General features: G+C 39.1%; 1 long non-coding RNA gene across 1 annotated transcript; it reads right to left on the reverse strand.

Moving 5' to 3' along the window:
- Positions 1–3,662: 3,662 nt before the first annotated feature.
- On the reverse strand, positions 3,663–10,910 carry LOC124274526. Its single transcript, XR_006897969.1, has 3 exons — positions 10,604–10,910; positions 5,473–5,568; positions 3,663–3,791 (listed from the first exon to the last, which is right to left on the reverse strand). It is a non-coding gene; the product is annotated as an uncharacterized LOC124274526 (long non-coding RNA).
- Positions 10,911–12,282: the final 1,372 nt, after the last annotated feature.

The following is a 12,282-nucleotide window of genomic DNA, read 5'->3' on the forward strand; positions in this document are numbered from 1 at the left end:
AGCGTGATATCATCATCTACTGGAGGAGAGGCAATCATAGATGACAATCCATGTACATGAGCCGATGCCAAGTTGAAGCGAGACGCAGCAAAACCATCTTTAATCTTCCTCAAACTAGCAAAAGCCTCATCCAGGGGCGCAGTCAGCTGAGTGATGCACGGTCGGGGAGGGAACATGATAGAACCAAAGTCTCCAGTTTTCATATCAAAACTGGATAAAATGTCATTCTTCGAAGTACTACGCTGTAACTTGAGGTTATCAGCAATCCAGATAAGTAGCTGAGGTGAGTCAACAGCATCCACACTCACATCCGAAGGAGACATACTTCCTGAAGACATAGATGGTGTTGTTGAACGTAGAATCTCTTGCACAGGCACCGCTGGCGTAGTCGAAATCCCTGATGACTGAGTAACAGGAGATGACACTGGCTCCTGATGCTGTATAGCTGATGCTACCGCCAACACAAAGGCATCAAAGTCCATAGGTTGAGACATTGCCCCCTCAGACACTGGATTCCAGGAAACCGGCAAAACAGATCTCGCCGTCGAAACTGTAGCAGAAGGAACTGATGAAATTGTAGCAGCCCCAGAGTGAAGATGAGGTATGTCACGCAGAGAGGATGAACATACAGCTGATTGAGTCACGTCCACATGAGATGATGGCACTTGTGTGGTAAACGCTGAAACCTGAGGAAGCGTTGAACCATGAACCACTCCAGCAGCTTGAGACCGTACCGCACCAGGAACACCATAAGTAAGCGTTGAGCCAGGTGGCCCATAAGTGAAACTTGCAATAGGAATCCCTGGAGTGAGCGTTGATCCAATAACGCTATGAGTAAGCGCCGAACCAGGACTGCCGTGAGCGAGTGCTGAATTAAAAGCAGCATGATGAAGCGTCGAACTTGTAGGGAGCGTCAAACCGGAAACGCCATGAGCAAACACCGAACCAGGAGGAAGCGCCGAACCCTGAACACCGAGCAAGCGCCGAACCGGGTGGAAGCGCCAAACCAGGATGAAGCGCCGGACGGAGTGAGTGCCACACCAGGAGTCCTAGGAAGGGGTGCCAAACCGTGAATACCATGAGCAAGCGCCGAGCCAAGACCAACATTAGTGAGTGCCAAACCGGGAATCCTGGGAGGAAGCGCCGAACTGGGAGCACCATAAGGAAGCGTTGAACCAGATGCAAGCGTCAAACCAGGACCACTGGGGGGAAACGCAAAACCATGAAGCGCCGAACCCGGAGTAAATACTGAACCCGGAATATCAGGGTTGAGCGCCGAACCAGGAGGAAGCGCCGAACCGGGAAAACAAGGGTTAAGCGCCAAACCAGGAGGAAGCGCCGAACCGGGAATACCAGGGGTAAGCGTCGCACCAGGAGGAAGCGCCGAACTGGTAGTAAGCGCCGAATCCATCCAAAGCGCCACACTGGAAAAAAGCGACGCTCTGAGTAGCCACGTGGGATCCGTGACAAGCGGCGCTCTGCCCGTATATAACTGTCCTAATGAGAGCGTCACTCCCGAGGTAAGCGCTGCTCTGGTTGAAAGCGCCGCACTGCCTGTAACCGTCACCTGTGATGTAATAGTATGAGTAGTCGCCACCTCCGACCCATTAGGGCATTGAGTCACATTTACCAACAAGGATGGTCGTGGTTGTATGTAAGATGTAGACAAAACAACAATATGTGGAGGTGACGAATCTTCCAAAGTAATAGAACTAGACGAAGCGGGTCAGAACAGTTGAAGCACAGAAAATCTTCTTTAGGAGATTTGGATTTAGAACGTATTGCAGATTTTATTCGGCGATCTAATTTAGAACACTTTGGCTCCGATGGACCTTCCAATGGATTCCTCCGATCTCTATCTGCCTTGTGCCTGCTAGCTACCCGACGATACTCTGAGAATGCATCGTCGTCCAGGTTAGCACATAAACTACAACGTTTAGACCAATCGCATCGTTCATGGCAATCCACGCAAGAGTTATGAGGGTCCGCTGCTAAATAGTTACTATTGCATCTATCACAATGTTTGCGTTTCTTTGAAGCGTGACGATTTGCTTTCCCAATAGTAGAAAACACAAACAAAAAACTCTGTTAACCACAATACACGTCCACACAGCGTGGCAACAAGAAAGAGAATGACAAGTAGAGGTGGTCATGTGATCGTTTAGGCGAGCCCCACGCTTTGATGGATGATTGACAGGCATTGATGTCGGGGTGAAGGCAGCGGTCAGGGCGGGTCAGAGGCCAGTTAGATTTGACTCAACTTAGCTGACAGCACGTTTCCCACACATGGTCATAGAAGAGAGAGATGGTGCATACCATGAGATAGGATAAGGTATAAAAAATATATTAAAGCTCTCAAAGGGTTCAAGATTACTTAATGACAAGTGTATTTATAAAAATGACAAACTTGAGATTTGTACTAAATGGGAACTGATATTCAATGATTGTGAATTTGATTGGCACAAAATTTTCAACTTCTATTGACATGTATTGAAAGATGTTAAACTTCTTTATATTCAATACACATTTCTGCAAATAGTTATTTATACTAAAATATAATTATTCAAAATGAACCTGACTGACAATGATTTGTCTACCGTTAGTTTGCAATGATGTTTCCGAGAGCATTTGTTGTGCTTATTAGGACTGTTGTGAAACAATAAAATTCTGGAATGATCTCGAAATCAATTAATAACTATTTACCATGCAAAATAAACATTACAAAATATTTGATTTGGTTTGGTACATTACATAATGATGTATTACTAAATCAAATCATTATCTCTGCCAAAAAACATATCAATTTATGTAAATTTAAAAAATCAATTCAAAAATTCATTAAATATAAAATGGCATCAAAAGAGATATTTTCTGTTCAATACTTTATTTTCAAGGGAAACAATGAAATTGATAAATTCAGTCTTAAGTCTTAAATGGAATTCACTTGTGCCAATATTCAGCAACAAATTATAATTACATCTTTACACCTTTTCTGTGTTTGTTGTTACTGTATACCTTTGACTATGGGAACAAATAAAAAAAATACATAAAAAAACATGGGAATGTTAAGATACAATATGAATACACTTTGTCAAACTGATTTTAAATCATAGCTTTTGTGCAAAGAGTAACAAGAGGGCACAGAAATCTACATCCTTTTCCCTTTCAATGGTGCATAAAATCACCAGAAGTGTAAACATAAGAGAACATACCATTAATCCTAAAGCATATGAGCACAAGTTACATAATAATGACTACACCAAAATCTTTCACTAACTCCCTACTCTTAAAGCTTTCAATACCTTGTAATGCCATGAATTAGAAATGGTACCCTGGTACTTTTCAGTGACTGAGTTTTGCATTTGACAGCAAAGACTCAAGTCATAAATTCATAATAATAATCATCATAATAATGTAGCATTCATCAGTCCTTTAATGTTTGTATGATGCTGTACCTTTCTTTTTAATTGACTCTGCATTATAATTACCATCCCAGACTACTCCAGCTGTACTATAAACTAGTTTTCCAAGACTGAATAGCTCCTGGTCACCTGACTCAACATAGGGATTTTTTCCTGGGGATCTATTTTCACCTATATAAATACAGAACTGTTGTATGACATGGGATAACAGATGTGCCCACTTGCCTAATTAAACAGTGCCCCTGCATACAGTTCAGATTGTTCCTCTTCACAGCAAGAATAGGCATCAACTGAATTCCAAGCTTTTCCTCAACAAACTGTTGATCTGGACTGGGGGGCAACCCAACATGGGATGGTATGGTGAACAAACTGTAAACATATGAAGTTATTTATACACACAAACATTTGTTTTTAATGCCATAATATAAATAATAACTGCATCCATGTGTTGATGTTTTCTGAGTAACCATGAAGGGATGCACAAAATAGACACAGATGTTGAGATTTAACTTAAAAATGCCTTTTTCACAATTGAGGTTAAAATGTAACATCAAAACAGAAAAGTCTAACTACAGTATATAACATTGCCAAAAAGGAGCATACCTGTTAAGGTGTCATGACAGAAAGATGTGAACTGTCAAATATATTGATTCACTCAATGGAAAAATAACAAATACATCTTCAGCCATGCATGTGCAAATGAAACTAGCAAAATATCTCTATAATCCTAACAAAAGTGGGGTCAATTGTCTGATTGTGACTATGGCATACAGTGTTCATGAATTACTGCCAGTTTGTGGTGGTACCAACGGTTCACAAAAAAAGCTGAGCATATATTGCCTGACCAGTGAGTGGGAACCTGCAAGTCCAATACATCTGTTCTGTGTTTGTGGCTCTGCCCTAATGTTGATATGTTCCAACTTACACCAACAATAATTTCCTTCATATCAAGCATCAGGAAGATGCCTTTACATCTGTGACCTTAACCATGGACATGACCTTTATAGATTACATATTATATTTCAGATCCCATATATATTATTTGTTATTTATCTCCTACTCTTCCCTGATATTAGGGATGGTGAGTTAAGACTTATGACAATTATTTTCCCATTTCAATGCATAATTGGTAGTGTTGGGAATTGGTTAAAATTGATCATTGGTCCATTACAACCGATCAATCATCGAAAATAATTGGTTAGGATCATTTATCAAATGTTCCTGTTACCTTTGTTAATGCACAAAATAATTTACAAAAAACCCCATGTAGTTATTTGGGTTTTGGGGTAAATTGCACAAAATGCATTTTCATGCTTCACATATTTAAAGGATGGCTAGTATGTGAGGAACATAAATTTCCAGGAGTCTTTAAGATAGATTCAATCATGACTTGGAACAAGCTTGTAGTGCTTATGAAATGTAAATATAATGACTCAGACAAACCAACCTTGTGAAAAAATATTGTTAATGCAAACAAGTGTTCCAAAACTGCTTGTGTTCGATTATGAGAAAACATTTTCGATTTCTTGGTCATTTAGTCACTGCGACCAATCTTCGATCAGACCACCACTAATAATTGGTTGACTGCTCACTTAAACTCAGAGCCTTGGTCACATTGTGGTATTCTTGGATTTCCCCATCCATACTCAAGGTAGATCCTATGTAGTTGATCCACAAAGTCAATGGTATGTTGCCCCACTGGTGTTTTCTATATCAGGTTTCAAATTTGCTCCATTAGGAAATTTGGGATAACAATTGCCTGTCACCCTGCTTATCAATAAACTCCTGTATGGATTCCTAAGAATTTTTCAGCATAATACCGGTTTATCAATGTTCTTATATTTTCGGAATTTCGGATCCTGAACCCAACAAACGCTGTGTAAATTTGTGGATATGACATTATGAAGTCCAGACTGAGGAATCACTATTTTCCTGTCCCCATCAAAAATTTCCAGTCTGTATTTTCCATGGACAGGGTTGTGGATTTCTTTCAAAGGTAAATCAAACTTGTTCATTTTCTTACAAAAATGATAAAACTTGACAATCTTACTTTTCTGGGAAATGTCACCTCCTTCAAGTTTTAATCTAAGGCAGTCGTGATGTCAATTGAAATAACACCAATGCTTCTATTTCTTGAAGGTTGTGCCTGAAATGCATCAAAATCCATCATTAGGTTCAATTGTACCTCATATGTTTGTTTCTATTTTATCTCACATTATGTGATTAATGTTAATAATGTTATATAATTTATTGAGTCATCTTACAAAAGTTATTAACAAATGTATACAATACAAAAGGTACACACAAGGACCCTCTTTATTCTATCTGGAGTGTTATTCCACAAAAAAAATGAAAAGAATAAGACAAATCAAACTGAGGTAAAACATATTTTAATGTGGTTGCCTCATCAGCATTAAGATTACTCTTTAGAGTTTATTTGGGTAAACATACTGACAGTATGGTACAATGAACATATCACTGCACAATAGATTATAACATAATAAACACATATGAAACACATAAACAGTCACTGAACACTATATTAATGCACACCATTATTAACATACCATATCAAGATGTAATCACACCCAAATAGTTCAGCTGCTGCCTATACTTAATATGTGGCTGATTATGAATTAGGGCAAATGAGACACTAACATGACTAACAATTATCTTCAAACTAAGAAACAAAGGCTAGGTTCTGTACGTACTGTTAGGATGGATTACTTGTTGAAGTGGTAGTACATCTCAGTGATGTATTAATGGTAATCATAATAATTATAAAGCCTTTTAAAATGGAAAAGAAACATATATTATCCAAGTCCTTCAAATCCATTAAATCCTTTCTTCAATATGCATAATAATTGTCAAAACATATCACATTTATACAAGTTGTACACGTGAAACCATGTTATATGCAAGATTACACTTTCTCAGTAAAATACACATGCTAGACATGTTTGGGGTTCAGTCCCATCCAGGATTTGAACCGACTCTCTCCACCAAATCGCCAACATACAAAGTCAGTGATCTAGCCAACTCAGCTGTGAACATAATTATATTGTCAGACTTTCACCACACCTAGTCAAATACATCCAAAATGGCCCTTGGTCCAAAATGTGTTTACATGCTCTAACATTGAACAGAGTAAATGACATGGCAACTAAATAATATTTCACATGTGGTAGTCTCCAAAGCAGTTTGCAAAAGAAAATTATTTAGGTGATAAACAGCTGGTGTTTCCTTTTCATATATTTTGCTGTAATCTTCAGGTTATTATAAATATGAAATGGATACTTACATGCACTTACATGTTGCATGAAATATCACTAAACTACTTAAGTCAATAATGCCTTGTCTTCCTATGTGATGTTTATATGTGTACTTATGACCCTTCTGCAGCTGCCCTTAAACGTACAGAAAGGTATTAATGTTGAAAAAAATGGAGACATCTGCACTAGGCAAATCTGTGATTTATGTACTGTATGTGTACATGTGAGTGAGAGAGAGAGTGAATTTAGTTTTATGCCGCATTTAGCAATATTCCAGCAATATCACGGCAGGGGACACCAGAAATGGGCTTCATCCATGTGGGGAATCGAACCTGGGAAGCGAACACTTTAACCAGTGGGCTACCCCATGCCCTGTATATGTGTACATGTCACTTAAATTTGTTTTAAAAGAATTGGATGAAGCTTCAATACTTTTCCCCTGTCCAACATGTCTATATGGCACAAAATACAGAGAGATTTGTTACACTGAAAGACCTGTAAGAGATAAATTATGTCTATTTCATTAATGTTTTGCAAAATGTATTTCTGCATTAATAAAGAATGTTTTATAATCATACAGATACCATGGGAGTTTATTCATTTGTCACAAAAAAGAGTGTCATGGGATAATTTCACGTAACATCATATTTCGAATGACAGAAAATCTTTAAACCTCAAAACTAGTAACTATGCAACTTCCTGTTCATTAATGGTCAGTTGTTTGCCTTCCTCTGCTGACATCATCAAATCATAGCAGAGTCTGCTACATTAATAGAATATGGTTTTGATACTCATAACCTGATGTAATTGAGATAGTTTAAAACTGTTTCAACACACACTCCTGCTTTGCTTATATTGTAAACAAACAACTGTCCAGGTTTGATAAACCATTTATGAGAGGGCTAACACCAGTGTCTGATCTTTAATTTATCACCAAAGTCATTTGTGTAAGCATCTTTGATGTAGGCTGGTGATCTAAGTGGAGAGGAATCAGAAACATTGTTCAAAGTTAGAAAGCACAGAATTCATGCCAGAAATTGGCCAGGGTCACATTAAACAGCTTTAAAGTCCTGACATATGTAAGGCTGAATAATGAATTTTGCCAGAAAGTATAAAGTAAGGGGTTGGAATATGCCTAGCAATGTGAAACACTGACCAAAGAACCCTACTGCCTGTTAAAGCCAGGAAATTGAAAGTTAAACAGATGAAAGCTCTTTGAGACGGGTTATAGCTGAAACGGCCCCACGGCAAAACGGCCCCAAGTCGAAACGGCCCCAAATTGGCTAAAACGGCCCCAAATGTTTCGCTGAAATGGCCCCATGACTAAACGGATCCAAGTGAAAACGGCCCCATATTTGCCAAAATGGCCCCAAAATAATCAGTTTTATTTCAATGTGTGTCCTTAGCCATAAATGATAGATCAAAACGCATATTTTTCAATTACTTATTACATTAATTAACTTTGACATTTTCATCATGATTTTATTCTGTTTAAATGGCCATAAGGCCATTAATACATGTGGAAGATATGAATCAAACTGAATATTGTACAGATCGTCTAACAATATTAAGCGCTAGAATTTAAGTTTAACAAATAAAACATTAGATTTCAGAATCAGAATTCAAATTGTTAAAAACACATCCATACCATGAAGTCACTCATACAGTCATTCAAACAACATTGAAGTAGCAGTTGCTCTGTCGAGTGAATCCTGACAGAGCTGGTGCTTTGACAAAAATTAGCACTCAAACAACAACTTTCATAAAACCTATGGAGCTAAAGTGTACTGGCTGTAGTGTCCGAATTCCACCACCACCTGTTCAGCCTCTGTCATTCAGACTGGTGAGAAGTTTAAAGATGGCATCCATCGGCACGGTCATCCTCCAACACCTGGTCAACTTACAACCATTAGGGACAGAGTGGAGGTGATTATGATCTGTTTGTTTAACTAATTGCATTGATTAGCTGCCGGTTTTGCCTAAGGGGATTAAATGGATTAACCTAATCATGATTTAATTACCGGTAGCAGCTCGTTGCTTTGATTAGCTACCTGTTTACTCATCTCATTGAGTAACTATGTAATCTTTTATGATTTTAAAAGGTGAAAGACCAAGCTGTTAAAGAACTGTATACATCAGGCAACACCATCATTGAGAGAGCTCAACAGAAATACTATGACCCAGAGGCGCCAGGTGGACGACAGAAACGGACATCACTCATCAGGATGGCAAACAGAATCTGAGAGAAACTCAGACCAAAGTTGGCGACCAGCCCCTTGGCTTATACAGACTAATCCCTGAATTGCACAGAGAAGCCAGTCTGTTGCCCTAGCAAGTTCGGATGATTCAAGAAGGCCGACTTCGAACCTACCTGCGCAACTCTGCCACAGCTACACAGGAAGATATCTTCGAGGCCTGGAGAGGTTACATGGATGGAGACCTATAGCTGGGTCAACATTTGACCAGATGCAGCAAAGCCCATGGACCCATCAGATGCTGACTTTATATCTAAGAACTGTTCCCTTGTTGGTATCATGCTAGAACCATTGGAAGTTTATTGTCAGTGTCGTTATTCTATTTAATATGTAACTTCAGATTACATTAAAAATGAAAACAAATACATGGTCAAGCACGTTAATGGTACTGCTGTGTGTGCCGCAAGGAGTGTATTGTTAGGACTTTTTTCTGTTCAATATCTGTTACATGTCAATTTAAATGCTCAAATATATTTCACGTCTTTTTTTGCAATTGTACAGGGTCATTTCAAGCAATCTCTGGTTGTTTTCACTTAGCAACATCGGGGCCGTTTTGCACTGGGGCTGTTTTAGCCAAGTTTGGGCCGTTTTAGCCAAGCAAAATTGGGGCCGTTTTGCCATGGGGCCGGTTTAGCCTGATCCCTTTGAGACCACAGCATGAAACGAAATTACACATGAGTCTATCAATTCATCAAGCTAAGACTTTGAAATACTTCCATGAAATAAAAAAAAATCACTGTTTGCTGTTTTGAGAATGCTAGACTTGCCAATTTCATATATGAAAAACAAAATGAAAAAAATCCAGATAACTTATGAAGTTTATTAGTTACCCTGCCCAAAAGTGATTATTATTCATCAGAAATATCTAATGGATGAGGTTGAGAGAGTTATGGAATTTGAGATACAGCATTCACTGGACTGGGGCACTTAAATGTACTGTATGTACCTACATGTTCAAGTACCACAAACTAAATAATTGTTTGAAAGTCATGAGAGAAAAAAGTTTATTCATATGCAAAAAGGGTGTAACAGAAAGAATGGATCATATGCAACACTGTTTACTTAAAATAAGAGGGTTTTGTGACATATTGTGCCATCAGCAGTGAACCCATTTCATACTCACAATACTCATATCATATGACTTTACACACAGACACCCAAATTGTGTCAGTGGTGACTTTATCCTAATTTGTTGTCAGTTCATCGGTTTCAAAAAATTTAGAAGCCAGGTAACCATTACCATGTGGGCTCTTGTCACTGTTAGACCACAAATCGAGGCTACATTCAAATCAAGGCCACTAAAACATTCCATTCAACTCAAGCAGCCCTAGCTTCACTCCCTTAAATTAGTCTCTATAACAATGCCAACTTGTATCCATGGTGAAACATAAATAGGAAAGCATATACATGTAATGTATGAATTACTAAAATGTGCACTAACCTTTACATGTTGCACAAAATCAAATGTTTTCCGATTAACTTCCAAAGCAACATTAAAAACAACCAGGCTGTTAACAGCCAATACATGTAGTACATATAGCCTCAGACCACTTTACTATCTACAGTGACATGCCATGGCCAGAGCACCATAATTAATATCTGTCCTAGGCTGTCCTCCTGTGGCATGCTGACCAACCTACTACTTCTCACTTACCCAGCAAAATATCGGTCTGGATCGAGAATTTCAATTTTGCTGTATCCACTGTCAACAACGGTCACCGGAATTTTCGAGCTGAAATACACTAAACAGCCTTGAACTTGGGGTCAAATCATGAAAGGCTGGAGTCAATAGCATGTGCAGATTGAGGACAAAAACAAATGGCAATAAAGTAAAATGTCTGATCTTTCATTTAAGCTGTCACAAGTCACCCTGAATAAATTAGCACAGACAAATCAGTGAATTTAAACAACGCACTACATTCTCCTATTTTCCTTCCGGGTCATGGTAAAACTTAGAGGAGTAATACAGGAGTGTGAAAAGTGCCGACCCCAGTTTCGCACCAAAATGTAACCTACTTGAAAATATCTCTGCACACATTCTGCAGAAGCAATCAGGTTAAAAAGAAGCAACTACACATTGAAAAAATATGGTTAGTTTTAATTACTGGATGAATACACATTTTACAACATAAAATCATCCAATCACTGCTGTCATTTGATTCAGTCAGCACTGAAGGCTCTCTATGATGCTTTAAAATAAAAAGGCACAGCAAAAACAACATGCATTTCATATCCTACCAGTCCCCTGGGGTGCTTGGGGCTGGATGAAGCTCTCCTGGGCAGCTGGCAGAACCTGTGTGGTGCACACTGACTGTCCGCCTTGACGCGCCGATGAAGTGGCACAGCTTGGCTGAAATGGGAGAGAGAGTGAATGAAATTTTCAGTCTAGAGGGGGTTGTACATGGTCAAAGGGATCAGGTGGGGCCTCTGCACCAGCCAAAAACCCCCAAGAGGGTCCAGGGAGGGGCCAAGACATCATTGTGCATTTAAGGTTTTCTGTGCACTTAAGGACTGCTATAGGAAACCTTAAGTGCACAGAAAACCTTAAATGCACAATGAACCTTTTTAAAAAAGGCACAGCAAAAACAACATGCATTTCATTTCCTACCAGTCCCCTGGGGTGCTTGGGGCTGGATGAAGCTCTCCTGGGCAGCTGGCAGAACCTCTGTGGTGCACACTGACTGTCCGCCTTGACGTGCCGAGGAAGCGGCCCAGCTTGGCTGAAATGGGAGAGAGAGTGAATGAAATTTTCAGTCTAGATGGGGGTTGTACATGGTCAAAGGGATCAGGTTCAAAGGGGTGTTGAAAATGCCATGAAAATGATTTTATATTAATTACTTTAGAGGGAAGTTAAGTTGAAAATAATTGAAAGTGATTTTAACTGCCAATCAGTAAACTCAGTAAGACTTGCCAAAGTACCAAAACACCCTGGCAGTATGGTATCTTTGGAGGGATATACTTTGCCAGACATTTAAACTGGCCGAGGTGTTGACATGGTGTTTCTTTTTTTATCCTTAATATATTTATCTGCACCTTCACACCAGAAACTAGTAATTTTACCATTTGGAGGGATTCCTCAGATACACGACCCAAATTCCAGAAATATTTGTTGCCATGCTAGGTTACCCTGGGATATAAATCTCAAATATTTATTTCAAAGTTTGTAGTGCTCTGATAGCCATGGAAAGGTAGCATTACTTTGGCCTGCCTGGGTAACCTTTCCTTCCTTCATTAGACGCCCTATTAGAGCTGACGCTATTGAAATACGTGGAGATAGTTTAATTAGATCTGGCAATATGTACCCTGTATTTAGTTGGTTGACAAGAGATGTTA

Source organism: Haliotis rubra, unplaced genomic scaffold, assembly GCF_003918875.1.
Source record: "Haliotis rubra isolate DU_JTF1 unplaced genomic scaffold, ASM391887v1 Scf1911, whole genome shotgun sequence".
In the NCBI taxonomy this organism is placed as follows: Eukaryota; Metazoa; Mollusca; class Gastropoda; order Lepetellida; family Haliotidae; genus Haliotis; species Haliotis rubra.